General features: G+C 44.9%; 1 protein-coding gene across 2 annotated transcripts in view; it reads left to right on the plus strand.

Annotated features, from left to right (window-relative positions):
- Positions 1 to 20,636: 20,636 nt before the first annotated feature.
- The window catches only part of Mpped2 (metallophosphoesterase domain containing 2), a 149,070-nt gene continuing 148,506 nt past the window's right edge, over positions 20,637 to 21,200 (plus strand). Inside the window, exon 1 of one of the 2 annotated variants that reach the window (XM_010640423.3) lies at positions 20,637 to 20,774. The gene's annotated coding sequence lies outside the window, so the exon portion shown is untranslated. Of the gene's footprint in view, positions 20,775 to 20,872; positions 21,046 to 21,200 lie in introns of those variants that run through there. The other variant, XM_010640424.3, reaches the window with a different exon arrangement.

Raw genomic sequence — 21,200 nt, forward strand, 5'->3', positions numbered from 1 at the left:
ATGGACTCAGCTCACCCAGAGAGCCAGCAAAGCAAGACAGTCAAGCTTTGGACTGCAAGCCATGTGTTCTGCAAGTGTTCTACACACGAGTGAATACTTCTCATCGATTTCAGCCTGATAACCAGGTGGGGCCTGCAGTGCCAGCAGAAAGGGGTACCAAACACCCCACAACCATGACCCACCAGTGGTCCTCTCTCTCATGCCACGGGACTGCAGACACTTGGCTCCCAGCAGCAGGAGGTTATGGAGGAGATCTGGTCTGCAGAGGAGCGGGAGAGAAAAGTGGAGGAAACCCTCACTTCTGGAGAGATTAGGGACATGTGGAAAATGTGGGACACAGCACAGAACCAGTAGGAAGGCACCACCCTGATGAGGCTGCCGCAGTGCAAGGGACAAATCTGTCTCATGATGCTGCAGGGTCACATTTCTGAAAAATCCTAGAAAGGAGGCCAAAGTTTGGACAGGTTCCTTGTTCAGGTTGTACAAAGAGGAAAAGATCCCACCCTGGCCTCCTCGCACTGGCTTGTCAGAGCCTTGCTTTGCTGTCCAGGGACCGAGTGAGAATTTGGCTGTGCTCTACATGATGTCAGGGAAATTGTACAACAGCCAAGCTGCCTCCTCCTGGAAGGAAGGAGAGCCAGAGTCCTGTGGTATGGAGGGGGGCACAAGGCCCGCAGTGAGTCCCCGAGTGACTTGTCACTCCCCAGTGGCAGGTCTTTCCACGAATCTTTGCCTGTTGGTTAATGGGTTAACGGGGTGGTGCACAGCTGACAGACTGGAAAGCCCTAAAAATCTATCTCCAATGACTTATGACTCTCAGAATAGATGGAGCAAGTGAGAGAAAAGGAGAGAGAGTAGAAAACTATCAACTGAGCGCTTTTCAAGTCTAGGTGAGGGCTATAGGGATGGCCTTCGTGCTCTTTCCTGACTTTTATGTAGGTCTGAAGTTTTTGAAATTAAAAAAAAAAAAATGGATGAACTAATTTCCTGGTTGGCTAATTGCTCTTTCTGGGACTGAGGTGACCTTTGGTTTTCTGTAGCGATCATTTTAATGAGTCACTTAATCTTCACTCTTGGAGAGGTGCTTCTGTGGGTTAAGTGATAAGTAGATTTCGTAAGTCTACGTCAAGGGACCAACAGAGACACTGCGTGGCAGGACTGAAAAGTGTGGTGTGTGTTTAAATAGAAAAATAGTGCAGTAAAAGACACCTTGCCACGAATTCCCTGCAGAAGCCTCCCCTTACTCTGAACATACTCGTCCTCCTGTCCTTGCCATTTTCCACAGCAGGTCCGGCGTCCTCTTTCCTGAGGGGCTTCAGCTGCACTGTCCCAGCTGCCTGATGCCCTGACCAATTCAGAGTGGCCCCCTCTGGTCACGAAGACTTGCGAAGAGCCAGAGTGGCTCTGTGCCGGCCAATGGATGAGGAGGCTGAGGACACTCTGAGAACTGGTAAGGAGCCCGCCTTTCCCTGAGGTGGTGCGCAGCTCAGCACTTGCTCTGTGCTTTAGCACAACGCATCAGGACTCTCACAGGGGAGGACTTACAGAAATGCTCCAGAAAGCGGCAAGAAGAATGGGATTAAGTGGGCTCCGAGCCAACGGGAATATTTGGGGGGAGACTTGTGGCAATGTGTCTTTTACTACAATGCATTTCTAAATGTTAACATTCAGTGGATTTTTGGTGAGTCTTTGTAATGCCTTCCTTTTGTACAGTGGCCTTTTTTGTTTTTATTTTAATTGTCCTGCTGTTGCATGGGCAGCAGAGGATGTGTACGGCTGTAGAGTTACTTGAAGGGGAATTATCTGTGTTCTTCTGGAGTGTTTAATTGTCATGCAGATGGACAAAGAAAACACTCAAACCATCACCAGAAATTTAGCGTTGTCAACTTAGGGTCTGTTTGTTTGGTTTATGATCATTTTGAAAGTATTGACCATGCTGAACTAGTCTGATTTAATACTTGGGGGTGTCAGAAGACACTTCACATTCTATTTATTTTGCAGTCCACCACTTCCAAATGCAATCAGATAGCCAAAATATTCAAATCAGCATAGTGTCTGTAAACTTGAACAAACTCCAGTGCAATTCCGATACTTTTAGAAGTCCAAAAATAACAGTTTTTTTCTTGCAGTTTATTTACATCTTGAAATATTAGGTTGAACCATGGAAACTGACATCTTGCAGTTCAAAAACAGCTGAATATCGACAGTGTCCTGTGATTCAGCCTATTAAAATCAACACATTTCTTGTAATATTGACATCAGATAAAAATGATTGGTATTGCCTACTGTATGTCCTGTGTTATTCCCACCCACTGGAATCTTGTGCCTTACACAAACTGGAGATGACAGTGCAGACACTGAAAGCCTGTGCTGAAAGCTGTTCTAAGAGAAATGTAAAGTCCCGTATAAACTCAAAAAATTAAAGGCTCATCATGTAGCATCCAACTCATTCTTATTTTTTTCCCATCATTTCTAGGCTGGCCGGGTTGGAAGAATAGAAATTGTTGATTAATGATATCTTGTTCTTTCTTTTATGGGGAGGGGCCATGGTTTGGCAACTGGTACAAATTGTAGAATGATTTGAATGCCTTACCACGGACTGTCCCCAGAGCAGGAAGAGAGTGTGAGCGTGGTGGTGCACACCTGTAATCCCAGCACACAGGAGGCTGAGGTATGAAGATTATGAGTTTGAAGCCAGCCTGAATCAACAGCGAGACCATCTCAAACAATGAAACAACACAAAGTGTCATTCCTTTCTTTGCCTGTAGGACAGAAACCTGCAGAAGCTGAAGCTCCCTGTGCAGTACTAATCTACCCAGCAAACTATCTTTTCCTTTCATTCTTCCCTGAGTTACAGCTTCCAATAACCCCTGACATGTGAAAAACCACCCAGTGAGTTCTCTTACTCTCTCCTGAACAAGTAGGTGCTTTCCGTTTAGCATACGTCATCTGGAAATGCCAAACCCTGAAGGTACCTTGTGATGTAGTTGAGCATAGATTATCTTAACTGCTCTGGCAAGGGCTATAGAAAACGTGTGAATCCTTCCCATAATTTGGCCCACTTACATCTCTGGAATATCTTGGTGTTGACATAGAAAATGTATGTTTTTCCTCAAATGATTAGTGTTTCCCTTGGATATTTCTCATGAATATCCTTAAATATTATAGTACCAAGAATGGCACTTTTTCCAGAAGGAGCAAATTATATAGATTTTCTTTTGGAAGCAAACTCCATTAGCAGAAAAAAAAAAATCCTGGTGCTTGGGGATAACATAGCTGCTCTTTCTCGCTTCGCTTCAGAATGGGACAAAGTAAAGAAGAAGCTGAGATTGGGCTGTGTGCTTACGGAATTTCTCCAACAGACTTCGATTGGAGGTTCTTCAAAAGTTCACTACTCTGGTCCATAAAGACTTTCTAAAAATGTTTTGGCAGAAAACCCACACCTTGCCTAAGATCGCTTAAGTATCCCATCTATAGCAGCTAGAGAGGAGGAGGCGGGGAGAAAAGGACTACTACAAGGGGCATTAGAAAGACTCAACTTCGTACCAAAGCTGCAGGAGGAATTTCCACCGATGCATGTGTCCCTGTGCTGGCCTCTCCTCCCTGAAGGACCCTGGTGCGGCCACCGAGTGCTGGGCCCTGTTGTCACGTGATGCTGGGCCCCACTGCTGGGTGCAGCTGGGTAACTTAGTGCTTGCTCTGTGTCCCCATTTTCTTGTCAGTGGGACAGATGTAAAGAACACCTGTAGGGGTGAGGTTAAGGGGAGGATGAATGTGATATTCCGGCTGGTTCTGATTAATTACCAACCACTGGTAAAGTAAAAGTGACAGCTGTGCCTTAGCAGTTTTTTTTTTTCCTAGCCTTCACAACAGAACTCCCCAAGACACACAAACAAAATCCTCTTCCTTGGCATCTGCTTTGGAAAACAGCTCTGAATTCTGGTGAAACCAAACGAATGAGATAATTGGCTCTGGTAATGAGTGAGCAAGAGTCAGAGCTTCATTCTGGGCAGAGGGGCAGAGCGAGAACCTTCAGAGCCAGGCAGGACCAGGACCTGTTCCGGCTGTGTGAGTTTGGCCACTCATTTAATTTTCCCAAGTCTCCTTTTCTGGATCTTTATAAAAGCAGTAACAGCACTCTCCTGGCAAGATTCACACAGAATAAACGACAGTAACCGGGTGTGTTAGGCACACCGAACAGTCTGGATTCCTGTGGGTCGGAGGCTGGCAGTTTAATACAGTCAGACTCGAACATCAGAAATTTTATACCCAATGGAATCAGTTTACTAAACCCTCTCACCCTTACTTTGAGACCAAAATTAGAAAACACTGGAAATAAAGTAATATTTTAAATTTATTTAAAATTTCCTTTGGTCACCTTGCATTTTCTTTTACTGTCTTAGACTTTCACAGTTTCCTAACGCTAAGAAATTTGACACTGCAGACAAAAAGGATTCCTTGGGCAGGGGCAGAGTTGGGACTCCTTGGAGGACATGTGCCCAGTGCCTGTATGAGAAAAGCCCGGCCTCTTCTTATGGAGCTGAGCTGAGGACCATGCCTCTGGCACCAGCAGCCATGCAGCACTGACCCTGTGCAACAGCAGCACTCCCAACTGCAGATGTTCCTGTCCTGGCTCAGAAATCATTGGCACATCTACACACACAGTACTGATACCTAATCTAAAAGTGTCTCCATGTCCCCCTGCTGGGTATCTTTCCAAAAGAATTAAAAGAATCACATCACAGTGATATATGTGCACCCATGTTTACAGCGGCACAGTTTGTAATAGCTAAAACTTGGAAACAGCCCATCTGCCCATCAGTTGGAGACTCGATAAAGAAGATGTGGTTTTTCTATAAAATGGAATACTACTCAGCCATAAAGAATGAGAAACTAGAGCCATTCACAGGAAAATTGGTGCATATTGAGGATATACTCTTAAGTGAAATAAATAAGTCACACATGCATAAACACCGAATAGTTTCTCTAGTGTGAAAAACTATAATTGTATGTAAGATACTAGTGGTATAATTGACAGTGTGAAACAGGAAGAAAAGGGATAAAGGTATAGGGGAAGTGGGAAGGGTAGGGGAAAGGAAATAAGGGAAAAGAAAAAATATGAGAAAATGAAAAAATGGAAATAAAGTATTAATAAATGGGGAGGGCAAGAGGGCATGAAGGGAGGACAGGGACAAGGGGAAAAAAATGAAAACCAACACCTGTCATGTAAAGGTACAAGAGCCCAATGATGAATGTAACTGTACTGTATACCTAAAATGTACCAATAAACTCAATGAGAAAAAAAAATGTCTCCATGTTTAAATTTAAATGTGTGTTTAAAATTTTCTGTTAATGTAGTGAATGGCATATTTCTATGTCTTGCCTTAGAATGCAATTTATAAAATACAATTTATACAATGAAGCTGAGCGTAGTGGAGCACACTGGTTAGTCCCAGCCGTCCAGGAGGCTGGGGCAGGAAAGATGGCAAGTTTGAGCCCAGCCTGAGCAGCTTAGTGACCTAGTGAGACTTTGTCTCAAAAGAAAATTAAAAGATGGGTTGGAGACATAGCTCATCATGAAGGATCTGGGTTCCATCCACAGTACCACTGAATGCATGCAGACATACAGACAGACATACTACTCCAGCCAGTTAGTAAGGGATTTCCGTTTTCATGGGGAGAGATTTGTGTGTTACTTAGGTGTGGGACATACAGCTGGGCCAGATGAGAGGCTGCTCACTGCCAGGCCTTTTATGCTGGATTCTGGCCTCTGGGAGCTCCGGGGATTTGCGCTACGCACTTTAGGATCTTGCGTCACACACAGAAGGCGAAGCAGTGCCACATAAAAGGCAAACTCAGCCACGCACCAAACCCATGCCCTCCAGGCCTGGGCCGTCTGGACAGGAAGTGACGTCCAAGGGTAAGCCTCAGAGAAGGCGTCTTGGCAGTGGAAGACGAGGAGACAAGAATATTTTGGCCAAAGGAGCAGCGTGTGCACTGGAGTGGAAAGACTCGAGGCACGGGGAGGACGGTGAGAACCACGGCTGGATCCAAAAGGCACTTCGGAGAATCTTGGGAAATGCAGCTAAGTGAGGTTGGTGAGGCTCAGTTTGGGGAGTTTGGGGCTGGAGGACGTGAGCCGAGAGGTCAGGACAGCCTCGAGGGCGTTTCCCTGGGGCACAGAAGGACTGCGGTGGAAGGAGAGCAATGTTGAGCCGGGTGGCATCCGGACCGGACGGTGCCAGAGCCCCGAGCTGAATACCCAACACCCTGCCTCCCACGTCCCTTTCTCCTGGCCTCACAAGTCCAGTCTTCAAAGGAATTTTCCTCCCTAAACATAAAGACCCTCACGGGCTTCATATATCACAACCTGACCCACTAGTGTCCAGTCAGGATGGGCGCAGAGCAGACCACACCCGGGGCAAAGGTTGGGGGTGTGTAAGCCCAATGTGTGGGTCTCGGAGAGGGGGAGAACCCTCCGCTGTGGAAGATCAGACCCACGCCTGTGCTGAAGACTCAACGCTGCTCGTGTTCAGACAGCGACCCGACCATCCGACCTTACTTCTGCCTTCTTTAGAATGAGGAAACAACCACAGCATCGGCCTCAGAGGGTTGCCATTGATAGTGGCTAAAATAAATCATGGTTCATATAGCACCTGATTCAGTTCACGCCAGATATTCCTATTGTTGGCTAAAGTTATTGCAGTTTTTTTAGACTGTACAAGCAAGTGCACACACACACACACACACACACACACACACACACCCGCAGCACATAAATGTTCCTTCCCCAGGAGCCTCTCGTCCAGTGAGGTAGGTGGCGGCTCTGGCATAATTCCCAGGATGAGCCATGTCATCTGCACACACTGATCCTTACCACCTCGCACACTGGCGCCCTGGGCCAGCTCCGGCTTGCTGGGTAGAGCCCGCCCCCTGGCTCCAGGCTCCTAAGTGCACCCCCTGCCCACACCATCCTTTGCTTCCAATTTGCCAAGTTCTTGTCCACCGCAAGGACCTTTGCACCTCTCCAATCTTCTTTCTTCAACAGTCTCTCTACTCTGCCTGGCTAATTTTATTCAACCTTTTCTAAACTCTGCTCTGAAGGAGCCTCTATCCATTCGCCCACCCACCCATCCATCCATCCGTTGCTCTTTCTGAAGTCCACTTAAGAAATTCACAGTTAAACAAGGCTCTGCCCTGGGTCAAAACCAGGGTGGCTCTGTTCACTGACAACTGAAGACAGAAGTGGTGTGGACTGTGGTTCTAATCTTGATCATCTTCCTTCTCTTCTGCTTGCCATGTTTGTGCTTAGCTTTCAGGGGCTTTGTGAGCGATGCTAATCTCATCACGTCTGGGTGCACACGCAGCGAGGATGACGGAAAGCTACCGATCAGTGGTGTAAGATGGGGATGGAAGCAGGGACGCCTAGCATGATTTATGAGGTCTCCTCACCCACGGAAGGAATCACTGTGAATTTGGGAACAGAGACCGACGGACAGTCTTTGTGAACTTAATGCATCGTACCCAAGAAAGTCTGTGTTTGGATCTGTTGATATGCCTCCATCTCTCTCCACCTTAAGCTCTTGGGGTTAGGAAACAATTCTGTTTTGGTCAGCATGGGCTCGTGGGCTGCCTCCAAGTGACTTCTCCTGGAGAGGAGCCAGATGTCATGTGAAGGGCACCTCCACAAAGTAGCCTCACTCAGACAACACGTGCCCAAAGGGACCCCAGGCCACCCTGACTTCTGCCCAGCTGGCCACAGATGTCAAGCCCCACCCCCAGCCCTGGCTTCACCAGAACACCTGACAGGGCTCAGGAGCACACCAAAATTAATTATTTGTTATAGCAAAAGAATGCAGAGGGAGAGGCATAAAAGGCAGGGTCTGCAAGGGCCCAGCTGTCTCCGGGATGTGTGTTTCCCTCACGCTGCACTGATTTGGGACAATATGGAGTGCTGCCAACCAGGGAAGCCCCCTGGAGCCTCGGGGTGCAGAGCTGATCTGGGGGTTTCAGTGCAGAGGTGAGGTCGGTGAGTCATTGCCATGTACCCAAAGTCCAGCTCCCTTCCCTGCCACAGAGGGAGGCTCGAAGCCTCAGAATCTACTCAAGCGATTTCTTTTTGTTCTTATCCTGGTTGTCTCACTAGTATAAAATACTCTACTTAGAGGCCAGCCATGAGTCACCCGTGAGGGCAAGCTATCAGGCATGGCCTCAGCTGGCTACCAGGAGTAACAAAACACCACAGCGCCTTCGGAGATGACCTCTCTGGTCACCTTGGTGTCTTTGGGAACAAAACCCCTGGCACACTCAGCATAAGGAGGAGAGGTTTATTTGACACAGTTTTGGAGGGTTCAGTCCGTGGTTGGCTGGCTCCAGGGCAGAATGGCATGGTGCGAGGGTGTGGCAAGGAAGTGCTGTTCACCTCGTGGCAGGAGCTGAGAGGGAAGAAGGAGGAGGCAGGGACACCCATGCAGGTCCTGTCCCTGGAGCTCCACCGCCTCCAGCCAGGCCCTGCCCGGCTATGAACTCATCCATGAATCCACAGATGAGAATAGCACCCTGCGGTCTAATCATCTTCCAAAATCCCACTCCAGAACACATGAGACTTTGGGGGACACTTTAGATCTGAACCCTAACAGCTACCTTACATGAGCAAGAAACAAAAGCCAGCCAGATTCATTACTACACAGCAACATAGCAGATAAATTAACATTTGCTGGACAAATGACCCACCGGAGAGTTAAATTGGATTAAACTGGAAATTGCTACAACAAAGTCATGTTTTTTGTATTCTCAAGACTACTCTACAAAGATTTATATGTAGGAAATGATACACTTGCTTAGCATGGCTGTATTATTTCAGAGTACATTGTGCCTCCATATACATAATCTGATTGAAATCCTTGGAAAATGTGCAGATATTTTTCTATAAAAAAGAAAACATCTCAGTTAAAAAAATCTCTGTATTTATCCTGTTTAATATTACAGAGAAGTCTAAAGGATGAGGAATTGTTTTGCCAGTGTGCCCTTATTTAAAAAAAAAAAGGGAATGGTGGCTTCTATTAAATAACTCACACAAATTAAACGTTGAATGAGCACAGAAGATCAGAAAAATTACCCTTTTCACTTGCTGTCCATGGGGTCTCTGGGTCAATGGCCATTCAAGTCAGTCAAATAAACTTCTGCTCCAGTCCACCAACCAGTGAGTCTTACTGTTTTCCAGAAAGTGAGCGACTTACTTGATTGACAATGACTCAGGCAGTTACATGTGTACGGGTTGGGTCACAGCATATGACACAGTTTAAGTGCAAGTGGAAGGGACCCCAGTGTTTGAGAAACAATGGCCCTCAATATTTTTGAGTATTTTATTAATGTATTGCCCCTCTTTGCATTTGGATCAAAAAGAGAGTTAGGACAGTCCTGCATATTTTTATAATGGGCAAACTCTTGTCTTTTGTTGGTGAATATTTCACAGACTGGATGCTAGATATAAAAATTACTGAAAATATTTAAAGAGAGAAAGGAAAGAATGGAATGAAAGAAGGAAGGACCTTAATATATTCTAACATCCCGGAAGGGTCTTTATCTTGAAGACTCTCGATATAACTTACTGACATCATTAGCAGACAGAGTACACATTTTATTTGCAATTTATTCCTATTCTGGTATACCGTGACTATGGAAAATTGTCCATTTAAGCAGAATGAAATGTGTCTGAGTGGAACCTCATTGGCTTTTGACTTCCTGGCGTCTACTGTTCTGAAAATTTTTCTGGGTTGTCTTTTCTTTGTGGTATTCTTTTGTGGACTGAGCCCAGGAACTCACACATGCCAGGCAAGAACTCTACTACTGAACCATATCTACAGCCTTTATTCGGATTTTTGTTTGGGTTTTGTTGTTGTTGTTGCTGTTCATTTGTTTGTGTTGTTTGTTTGTTTTTTCCTGATCACTTCTTTACTCCCATCTTGGTGAGAATGACACACTCAGGTACTGCAAAGCCTTGCTTTCCTTCTGGGCAGGCACCCCTCTCCTCCCCCAGTCAGGTACAGGTAGTGGTGACTTAAGGTCTCCCAGCTGTGCTCCCCAGGACTCAGAATCAGAAGCAAGTGACGCAGGACTGGAGAGACATTTGGAGCTGGTTCACCTGGTAACAGTCCCACACCACTATGAGCTGTCTCTCCAGGTCTTGGTTTGCAGCACTCTTGGTCTTCCTTCCTTCATTCTTGCTTTCTATGCAAATGTTTCAGTAACTACAGCTTTTAAGAAGCCAACTCCCAGTTAGTGGTGTAAAGCAACAACATCAGCACTAACATCATCAAACAACAACAGCAGTGACATAATCTCTTCCCCAAGACTGCATTCTGGAGCAGGGCTCCCCCTGCGGGGAGGATTATTCTAATCTACTCACCCTTCGCATGGGTGGGGCTTGAAGCTTTGCTCTCCTATCTGGTGTCTGGTAAATGAAAAACTGGAGAGCCCGGGACCAGAACATGGGAGTTTTTCCTCAAAATCTTTCTATGGTGTATTCAACACATTGGCTCAAGGGGGGCCACATTTCTTAAATGGCAGGTAAGGTCAGAAATACAAGGATCCATGTCCCAAGAAGGGTCCAGACAGAAGCCCTATCTCCTTTTATGACTGACCTCTGTTATCATATGGTGACATGTCTGAACTTCTTTTTAAAATCTTATATTTTTATTTTATTTTTTTACAATGCTGGGGATTGAGTCCCAGATCTTGTGCATGCTAAGCATGTGCTGTACCTCTGAAATATACCCCAGCCCAGCACTCTTTTTTTTCTTTTTTTTTGCAGTACTGGGTAATACATCTGGGAATTTCACACTGAACTATGTCCCGTATCTTTTTTGAATTTATTTTTATTTTCAGAGTCTGCTAAGTTGCCCAGGCTGTGCTAGAATATGTGATCCTCCTGCCTCAGCCTCCCAGAGCACTGGGAACATAGTGCCAAGCTCCTCTCAGCCCTGTACTCTTGATTGAAGAACTGTAGAAGTCCACTCAGGATTAAGGGGAAAGAGCATAGGTCCACCCACCTGTTCAGGAGAACAGTCAATATCACAGGGTGAGAAAAACGTGTGAGAGAAGCTGTATATTGGTACAGTCATCTTTAGAGAACAGATCTCACCACACCAAGCCTTCCCAATTGATGCAATCCTAGGACCCTTTAGTACACTCCCTGCCCCTGACCTAGCCAGGGCCAGACCCTATTGTTTGAAGCTAAAGAGTCCCAGTGCAACAGAATGGAGTTTTGTTGCATTAATTCTTCGACAATTAGATGCCCCTTCAATGCTGAATATTTAATTAACATCTTCATCAGGACGCCGGTACTCCTCTGTTAGACTTCCCCTGCACAACTCAGTAGAAGGCTTTGCTTCCATGGTGAACAATTTTCATAAATGAAGCTTCCCTCCATTGCTGAGAAACAGGCACGACTAGAAGAAAAGCACTGAGGCAGAGGAAGGCAGTTTGGTTTACCACAGACAGCGACAGGGCAGCAGTGCTCCAGGCCGGAACTATCGGGTCACACAGCCAGGAAGAGGCAGGCGAACCAGTGAACACTCCAGTGAGGTCAAAGGGTCCTGAGGGCCTGTGGTTTATTTGGAAAACCAGAAAAAAAAAATAGTGAGAGGAGGGCGAAATAGAAGTCTAGCGACATACTAGCTTATGATTTTATCTTTACCAGTCTCACTGGAAGAATTTACGGGTCAGGGGTGCATTAGCTTATGGATATGATGTCCATGTGTGGTTACCAACTTAGCATTTCTTAAAGCTTCAAGGTGCTTATGCACATATTTAAATAAAATATGTACTAATATGTATTATTAGCGAGTCATCAAATTCTCTCCCTAAAAAGAATTTTGACGTAAGAACACATGGATGTCAGCGATGCAGGTTTGAAAAAAAGAAAATGGGATCACACACAAAGGGAAGTGCTGCTTTAGCAAAGATGGAAATAGTAAATAACGGGGCGAAAGGCCAGATGTGTTGCTTCTAGGAAGAGTCCTTCCTTTCTCTGGAACTTTGCGTCAGTTTTCCTGAGATGTCCAAAGGTTTGAGTTTTGTTTTGTGTGTGTAACTGTATCATTGACCATCTACATTTCTAAACTTCTCTATCAGTGAACCCCTTAGAAGTAAAAGAGGAGAAAATACATGCGGGGGATTCCAGCTGCTGGTATTTTGGGGGGATTAAATGTTTTCTTCTTTGTGTTCCCCTATTATATTTCACCCGCTGTAACCTCTCTCTTTCTCTGACTTAAGTCTTACCTCTTTCTTCCCGTGGTTGGGTTTCAGAGCCGCTCTCTGGTGACAAGCATTCCCAATGCAGTTCTTTGTAACCACCAGCTGTGTGGCGAGGACTGCTTTGGCCTTGCTTTTCTTCATGCTTGTCAAAGGCCACAGAGCGTAGCCATGCACCCCAGAGACCTTCAAGAGCATCAATAAATGTGAGGCTTCTCCTTTACGCTCAGGATTTCACTTGTGAACAACGCAGTTCACCTGAAAAAGGTTGACTATAACTGAACTTTGAATGAGAAGGCCAAGCCAACAAAGAAATGATAGAGAATCGGATCCAGCAACATAGCAATTATTGTCCATTGCGAACAAAACCACTACTAAAGCCCAAGAAAAATCACCTATGTGCTTCATAGAAATCACAAATGTCCTAAAGTCTTTGATTTGAAAACCACTCGTGGCTTAAACATGGGAAGCCACTTTGCAGGAAGTTCTATTTGCATGAAGACATTTGTAGGGAATATTTTTCCAAAGAAATAATTCTTAAGGGACACTCGTGAAACACCTTCCTGTTAACCAGCTGTGGAGCAATCCCTTCATGCATGGTTCTTTGTGGGTGTCTGTCTTATTCTGTCAGCCCCTTGTTGCTGGCTTCTGATGTACGAATTCTGCGCCTCAGCGGGACTTTCAGTGTTGGTTGTAGGTGTCACTCTGTGTAAACACAGTGCTGCCGAAGCAGAGCACACAGAGTTCCCCTCTCGCCTCTGCACTCGTGCGCTCGGCAGTAAGTGTGACACTGGGTGCACAAAATCAGAGCCCAGGCTCCCCTGCTTCCAGCTGTCCCTGCCGGCCTATGATCTTTCGGCACAGATTTTCTAGCCCGTTTGAAAAGGCGGGCTTCTGCCCCCCTTTGATTATGTTTCGGCATTTTGCCAGGCCCAGACATGGATTAGTATGAGCAGAATCACAGTCCTTTCTGAACATAAGTCATTTCCTTGTGCAGGGCAGCACAGACTGAGCCAGAAGAAGGCAATGTGCAGTCTGGGTCGGTTTTGATTTCACTCCCAGTAAGAACAAAGCAACCTCTGACTTTCCCCCCAAACCCAGCCAGTGAGCGGTGACTTTTAATGACTCCGGAACTGCGGCCTCCAGGTGACCGGAGCGTTCTGAGCCGTTCAGAATTTTCCTCTGTGACGTTTTATGGTTACGTTTCATGGCACAGTTCTGTTTCTGTGTTTCGTGTTTTTCTGAGGCTGAAAGTCGAGAGGGAACATTTTTAATCATTTGGCCACGATCAAATGTGCTTTCAGTTTGGGGATCATGTGAGAGAAGCTTTCGGTCCCGTGCCAGCCCCAAACATGGCATTCCCTGTTAACGGACTGATTCCGTCTCGTCCCCTGAGCCTGGATAATTTAGAGGAGACGTGATGTCATTGTCTACTGAGAGATAAATGGAAAGGAGTCTGGGTGTAGAATTCTGGAGTGGTCTTTGTAATAGTAGTAATTAAAAAGGGCATTACCTCATATACTCAAACGTTTTGTGCATACCATTTGCTTTTCTCATTTTTCCCCAATATTACCCAGCAAGGGTTAGTATTTCTGTTTCATTATTTTTGAAGCACTGTTTGATGACATGGGTTTAACAGTTTCTCACAGTTCACTGCTTTGGTTTTCATCAAATTATATTTCTAGTTACACTAGACACTTTCATCATCCATTTCCATATGCCTCAAAGACGTGCGAGGACCAGTTTGCCAACAGCTGATTCAGATACCAGATAACAGCTGTGGTGGAGTGGTTTTCTCCTAGTCCAGCCTTTTCTAAAAGAAAAGTTTGGAATTCACTGGGCCAACCCCTTGACATTCCTCCTGTATTTGTTTAAGTTGACTCGTTCCTGCCTACAGTTACAGCTGGAGGGTACTGTAGAGTTTGCCCATCCAGCCTTCCCCAGGTTTTATATCTCAGCTGGCAGAAGAGCGGCGGCCACACATTTTGCCAGAGAACTGCCAACTTCTAAAGAACTCTAAAACTCCTCCTCTGTGAAATTCTACAACCTGTTCATGTTATTTCCATCACGTCTTGGACCTCGTGCCACCAGAACAATGGCAAAGCTGAAGACCCACACTACATCCGTGTCACAACTGGTGCTAAAGTTTAAATATTATTGGTTGCCGCTTTTTCAATAATCTTTATTTTGCTTATGAATTTGAGCAGTATAAATAAATAAGAACAGGCTGCAGCTAGTAACAAGACTTGCTTTTTAGAATGTCGCTCATGCCTCAAAACAAAACAACAACAACAACAAAAAGATAGAAAGTAAGACAAAAACCAGGGTGCTAAGTGATCAGGGCTAAACTGACAAACTAAATACAAATCTTTCGGTCCTTCAAACATCAACTTCATCAGTTCCCAAAACATGAACATCAGAAGGGTTTTTTTTCGTGTTTTGCAACTGAATTCTTAGGAAAAACTATCACAGAGCCACCTCTGTGCTTATGATGTGTGCACTGTACCCTCAAATCGAGTCTGGACTCTTGGGTACCCTGAGCTGAGAACATGCATATCCTTTTAAGGAAAGTTAAAGTCTGCAGAGTTACAGAAAGTTGATCCATAGGAAGGAAAAGGTATATGGTGTTCTACTCAGTGGAAAGAATGGGGGACGAGCTGTAAGAGAGAAAGTGGGGAGTTTTCACTTCTTAGTGCAGTCTATATTTAATTTACAATGACGATTAATTTTGTATTAAAAGACTTAAAAGTGGATTATAAACCTGTATAATAATTGCTTGATACATATCAGGCATTATGCTAAGCTCTTTAGAAAATATTAACTCATTTAATCCTCCTAACAACTGTGTAAAGCAGAAACTTTTAATGTCTCCTTTTTATAAAATAAGAAAGCAAGGTACAAAAGACTTGAGCCACTTTCAAGGTCACACAGGAAGGAAGAGCAAGCCCTGCTTTGCTCACATGGTTCCTGATTTTCTTCTATTTTTGTGAAATACATGTGGCTGCAAAACTATGTAAAAATGTTAACGGTGGGTATTTCTGAGTGATGGGATTAATTTCACTCAAATTTAGTTTTTCTTTTTGCCTGTCTGTATTTTTTAATGTTTTCATAAAACCAATTAATGAGCACTTCTCAAAAAGAAAAAATATTGTCTTTTGAAAGTTCCTTCTATATAAAGCAAGACTTGGCAGTTTTGATTTTGCACTGTGTGTATTTTAAAAACTGCCTCCCTGGTAAACCTTTCTTGTATTTTATGTGTTAGTAAAACCAGTGCCCTGGATCTTGGCTATTCAAACGTTGTGGTGGGTACAACACACAGCTTTGTTTACAGCTGGTCACCACGGGAATCCCAAGGACAGGAGGAGCGTTTAAAATGGAGAAACACCAAGAAAAGCAGAAAGTTAGAAAATATAGTGGTCGTTGTCCTCACTCTAGAATCTCTATGTTTACTTGCGTTTGTCGTTCCATGGCCGTTCGAGTTGCTAAACAGGGTCAGAGTGACTTAGCTGAGGCCAACAAGGAAGCCAGCAGCTAGAATTGTGTCCTGACAGTGGATTTTCCCAGGCTGGGAGGTCCACCTGGGAAAATCCTACTACGCAGAGAATCCTGGTCTTGTTTCCCATCCGTGTCCACCCAGGTGTCCCCTTGAAAGTGTATCTGTTCTTTTGATGATTAGAAAGCACCTTGGGATATTAAGAATAAGTGAGCCAGTTCTGACCGGGTCAGACGTGGATTGACGCAGCAGATGAAAGCTTAGAGATCTGAACACCTTTGCCTCCTGTGTGACATAGGAAAGAAGAGGGAGTCCACATGGGAGCCAAAAGAGAAGGGGTGCTGCACATTTCGGGGTCTGTGATTTTAAACCAGTTCTCTTGGTGGCACTGTACCAGGATCCCACTCGGTGGGGTCAGCCTTCGTAAAGAGACAGGTGTCCAAGAGGCTGGGGTGTGAGCTGAATGAAGTCAAGACGGAATGTTACAGGGGTAAGCACCCCGCAGCCTTGGGGCCTGGCTCTGAGTACCTTTGGCAGGGTTTCGGGTCTGGTAAACTTTGCTTCTTATGTGAAACGGACTCAGATCTTGGGAATCCACCCCTGGTTCCCCAGTTCCCTCGTGGCCTGGCCTCCATGCCTCTGATCGCCAGAGCTCCCAGCCCACCTCGCTCTTCACTCTCACTTCCTGAAATCCATTCTCCACAGGGGCAGGAGTGACCTTTACAGAACACTAATGTAATCATGTTACCCTTTCTACTTAAGATCTTTAAACAGCTTCCAGTTGCCCTCAGGATAAAGTCAAACATCTTGAACGGGGCCTTAGCTGTGACCTTCAAATGTCTTTAGCAGGGCCTAGAAGTTGTGGTTTCTGCTTCCAATTCTGTATCATTTCCAGACACACCCACCACATACGTACACCTTTGCAGTCAGGACCTGGTCACCAGGGTCTCTCTCCTCTCTCTCTCCCCCTGCTTCTCTCCAGTCTCCCTCCTCTCCTCTCCCTCCCCGCCCTCCCTTCTCTTTTCCTGTAACATCCTTGCATTCCTTTTCTCCACCCAGAAAGCTCTCCCTTAAACAGAGAGTAAGGTTCTGTTTCATGTCCTCTTTGCAGCAAGTCCCTTTCCTTTCCAAAGAAGCAGCTGACACTCATTTGGGTGATTTGTCCAGTGCTCCCCACCCTGTGATTACACAGTCAGGCCTTAGTATGAGTGGATACCACACTGCACAGATCAAAAATTGTTGGAAATAAACACATCTCTATTGAATACATGCACACCTCTTACCTACCGCTCTTCCCTAAGCAACGTACACATCACTCACACTGAAGTCCTATAAGCAACCCTGAGATGGTTTAAAGTAAACCTTGCAAGTTCTACGTAATCACACCATTTAGTCTAAAGGCCTTGAGCACTTGCAGATTCGGGGGCCAAGGGAGGAGCCCCAGAATCAATCTCCTGTGCATACAGAATTCTCTTCTTTTTTTGCATCCTTATATCCTTCAGCACTGTGCCTGGTGGGGCTATCAAAATGTCAAATAATCAAACTATTACATGAAGAAGACAGGGAGCAATGGGTTTTAAAGACGGCTGGTCTCCTAAACTCAGTTTTCAAACATGGTATCCATGCATTTATTTAGTTTTGCTGAGGAGGAGACAGAAGACTACAGTAAATACTCTCAGAATATTCTTACTCTGTCTTGTCAAACTGGATTACTAACCTTGAAACCCCCACCCACCTCCTCTCCACCAGATTCCTACATGGTTCCCAGGTGCCATCTTGTGAGACAGACTCCTGTCTCCAGGAAGAACGCGCCCTTCCACCACCAGCCCACCGGGTACCAGCAAAATCTCCTGCTTTTCTGAAGTTGGGCAAAGACCTCGTGAGCCCTAACTGGCAACAGACAAAGCAACTGTGTGAAGATGGACATGGAGAACAGACACACGGGTCCATGCTCAGTATCTTGTTCAGACTTTTACACTTAATTACTGTCGGACTTGGTGAGGAAACTCAGGGACAGAGTGCACACTAAGCAGCAGTGCTGGGTTTGAATCCCAACATCACACAAAAGGAAACCACTGTATGACTAATATTTGTGTTATGTATTAATACATGCTACATATTGGCCAGTAAATATGAGAAATACTAAATGTTTTGTGAAACTAAGATTTTCAGGCCTTCCATGGTTATTATTTCAGTTGACAGCAAAGCTGAATGAAATTTTGCCTTTTAAAGAGAATATCTATAAAATGTATTTTATGAAATAAAATGTCATTCATTCTAGTGCCTCCTGAATCTTTCTCGGCCATATTTTTGTTGGCTAGCCAAAAGGACATTTTAAATACAAAAGACCTCAAAATTGTTTATTTCGAGACTTTACAAAAGATCTGTCCGAGACCCAGGTCGATCACATGCGTTTCTTCTAAGAATCTGTAGTGGTAACTTGTTCCCCAAATCCTAGGGTGCAGACTCTACTCAGTATCCTTTTATTTTGGGTTCCTTCGGTCTTCAGTTTCTCCCTGAGAAAATTATTTTGTGTTTGGAAGCTATCAGCGAACGCTTGGGAAGGTGCCGTTGAGCTCCGAGGAAAAGTCCTAGCTCCCATCCCAGGCCTGCTTTCATGACGTCACTTCCTTTCTCACACACGTGCTGTGGAGTTTCCTTCCTCATGCCTGGTTCCCTCCTCTGCCTTACCAGTTAGGCACACACAAGTGCACTTAAGGAAGATTTCCAGGTTTGCACTATGTGCACGGTATATAAGGATGAAGGACAGAAAGATTGTTTTTCAACACGGGAGGGGGTTATAATAAAAACATTTGAAATAAGTAAAAATAACTCTAAACTTATGTGCATCCAAAATAAAAGTTTGTCGACTGAAGCTTTTTGTCCTTTTAAATTGTATCCTAGTAGTAGTTCTACTATGAATCTCTCTTTTCTGTTGATATTATCTTAGCTTTTGCACAAAACAATAAAAATGCAGACCATTTAAAGAAAAAAGGAGGTAAAAATAGCTGCTGGGTTTCTTTCCCCAGAGTTAGGTTGGTGTACATAATTTCAGTGAAATTCAATAATTTCAAGAACCATCTTTCTGAAGAACCCCAGGAAGGACCAAGTTTTAAGATACACATGTGTCCCTGAAGGCTGGAAAATCTGCTGTTGCAGGATAAAAGCAACTCCAAATAAAATGCTGAACTTCCAGCAAAGCGCCTTTTACCTTCCAGGATGCCCCCAAAGTTTTCCCACACTTTACTCTCTGGATCCTTCCCTAACTGTCTTCTGAAGAGATCGTTTCAAAGGCATCCCAGAGAGTGATCAGGAAACCTATTTACCATTTACCCGAGGAAAACCCTAGAGCAAAAGGCCAGTTTTACATGCCCTGATGGGAAAATGTTTATAATACTTCAAACCCATCACAGACTTGGCATTTGATTTTTGTCCTTCCTTTGTGTTTCATTATAAGCAATAAAAATTGAATTTAATAGCAACAAAAATAGAAATTATAAACTTGCTCAACTGAAAAAATCCTAAGCCTATATAGCATTTAAAATTTGATATAATGGAACTCGGTCTCAAAGCTTCTGCCAGAGAACATAGTTCACATCCAAGCACTTTAAAATAAGCTGTGAGTACTGGTAGCCGTATCTGTGGAGAACATAATTTAACAAAATGCAGTATTTCAAATCTATGTGACGAAGGTTATTTGAAAAGCCATTTCCCTTTGTTCTTGATTCATTATTTAAATTCACTCACATCTCCCCACCACATTTCTTTATTTTAGTAGTCTAATGGAAATAAAAATTCATAACCCAAACACAGCGTGGTCGCTCCTGGATAATTAATGACCCATCAGCGGGGACACAGTAGGGCCTGATTTCTTCCTGCTCTTCAAATCCGAAGCTAAGCCCTTTTACCTTAATTTTCCCTCACTCAGTAAAACGGTTTATGAATTTTCACCCACTTTGAAGGGATCACACAGTTGCTTTTTAAAAATAGCTTTAAATAGCCTATAAAAGATACCACTAAGGTACAGCCCACTGTTACTTATTGTCTGTTTGTAGGTTTTCAGATTCCAAGTCATGTTCAGACTAGTTTGGCTACTTTGATGGACTACTATTTAGGTAAAAGGTGGAGAAGGAGAAGGAAGAGAAGAAGAAAAAAGAAAAGAAGAAGGAAACCGCAGAAATTGTTTGGCTGGTGATTTTTTTTTTTTTTTTGACTGATTAAATCAGCCCAAATCAGTCTAAAAATCCTAAGCATTAGGTAAGAGCAGCGTAGTGCTAACTCAGAGAGCAGAGGAAACCAAACCAGGCATTTCTTCAGGATCATGATCCTGGTGGAAAAAACAAAAGAACACAGGACTATAAAAGCGCCCCCTGCCCTTGGCTCCCTTCCACGTCTCCATCCCCGCTGCAGTGCCCGCTGGGCACGGGAGGCACTGTCCTCTCCGTCTCAGCGCATTTGAGCCGCAGGACGTGCCAGGCTTGGTGGACGCGGGGGCCAGCCCTTCAGTGAGACCACTCGGCTTTGCACAGCCATAGGGAATGGCGTCCTCAAGATTCGAGCGCCAGGAAAACCCTGCTGCAAGGCAAATCTTCTCCAGTGAATTGTCTAATCTTTTGTAGGGACCCCTCCCAGCCTCTCTCCTTCCCTCTCAGACCCTGGAAATCAATTAGTTTCAGCATGAAGACCACAGACCAGGTTGAAATGGCTCCTTTCTCTTTTTAGGCGGCATAATTTCAGCCAGGACGTCTGGTCAGTTATCACACAATATACTTAGCACACTTCTCTCTCTCTCTCTCTCTCTGTCTTTCACACACACACACACACACACGCACACACACACAGGCTCTCCCTTCAGAGACTGCACAGACCTACAAGTCTGCTCCTCGGAAGGAATCAGAGCTGCCTGTGACCCAAATCCTTGATCCTTGGGCTCTGACAATGGCATAAACATTGCAGGGACCCCTAGCCTTCCACAGACGACAGGGCCATCCACCTAAAAGCCTGCTCTCCTGGTTCCCATCTTCCAGTAAGTCCGCGGCTCTTTTCTCTCCTGGATGTTGGCACACAATTCTGAAAACCTCCCTTTCTATATTCTAAAGTAGCAGAGAACCACGGAGTAACTTCCATGTTTAAAATGTTTTTGAGGTGCTCATCTTGTGGGGGTTCAAAACATGAAAACCCCTAGAGTCCTCGCCTCTCCTCACCTTCTATTCCGAACTTGCCATAATTCATGGAGGTAGAAAAACAAAATCAGCCGGGTTGGCCTTTTCTTCTCGGGAATAACACTGCAGAAAGAGGTGAGCCTGTGTGTGCGTGTGTGTGTGCGTGTGTGTGTGTGTGTGTGTGTGCGTGTGTGTGGAAGGACTCCGGGAAGGGGCGCACAGGCAGCCCGCTCCGCAGATGGGAGGGGACGGGGCCTGGGGTCCCCTCGGCCCCTCGCGGAGCCAGTGCC

Source organism: Fukomys damarensis, unplaced genomic scaffold (genome assembly GCF_012274545.1).
Source record: "Fukomys damarensis isolate Sample0158 unplaced genomic scaffold, DMR_v1.0_HiC HiC_scaffold_16, whole genome shotgun sequence".
NCBI lineage: Eukaryota > Metazoa > Chordata > Mammalia > Rodentia > Bathyergidae > Fukomys > Fukomys damarensis.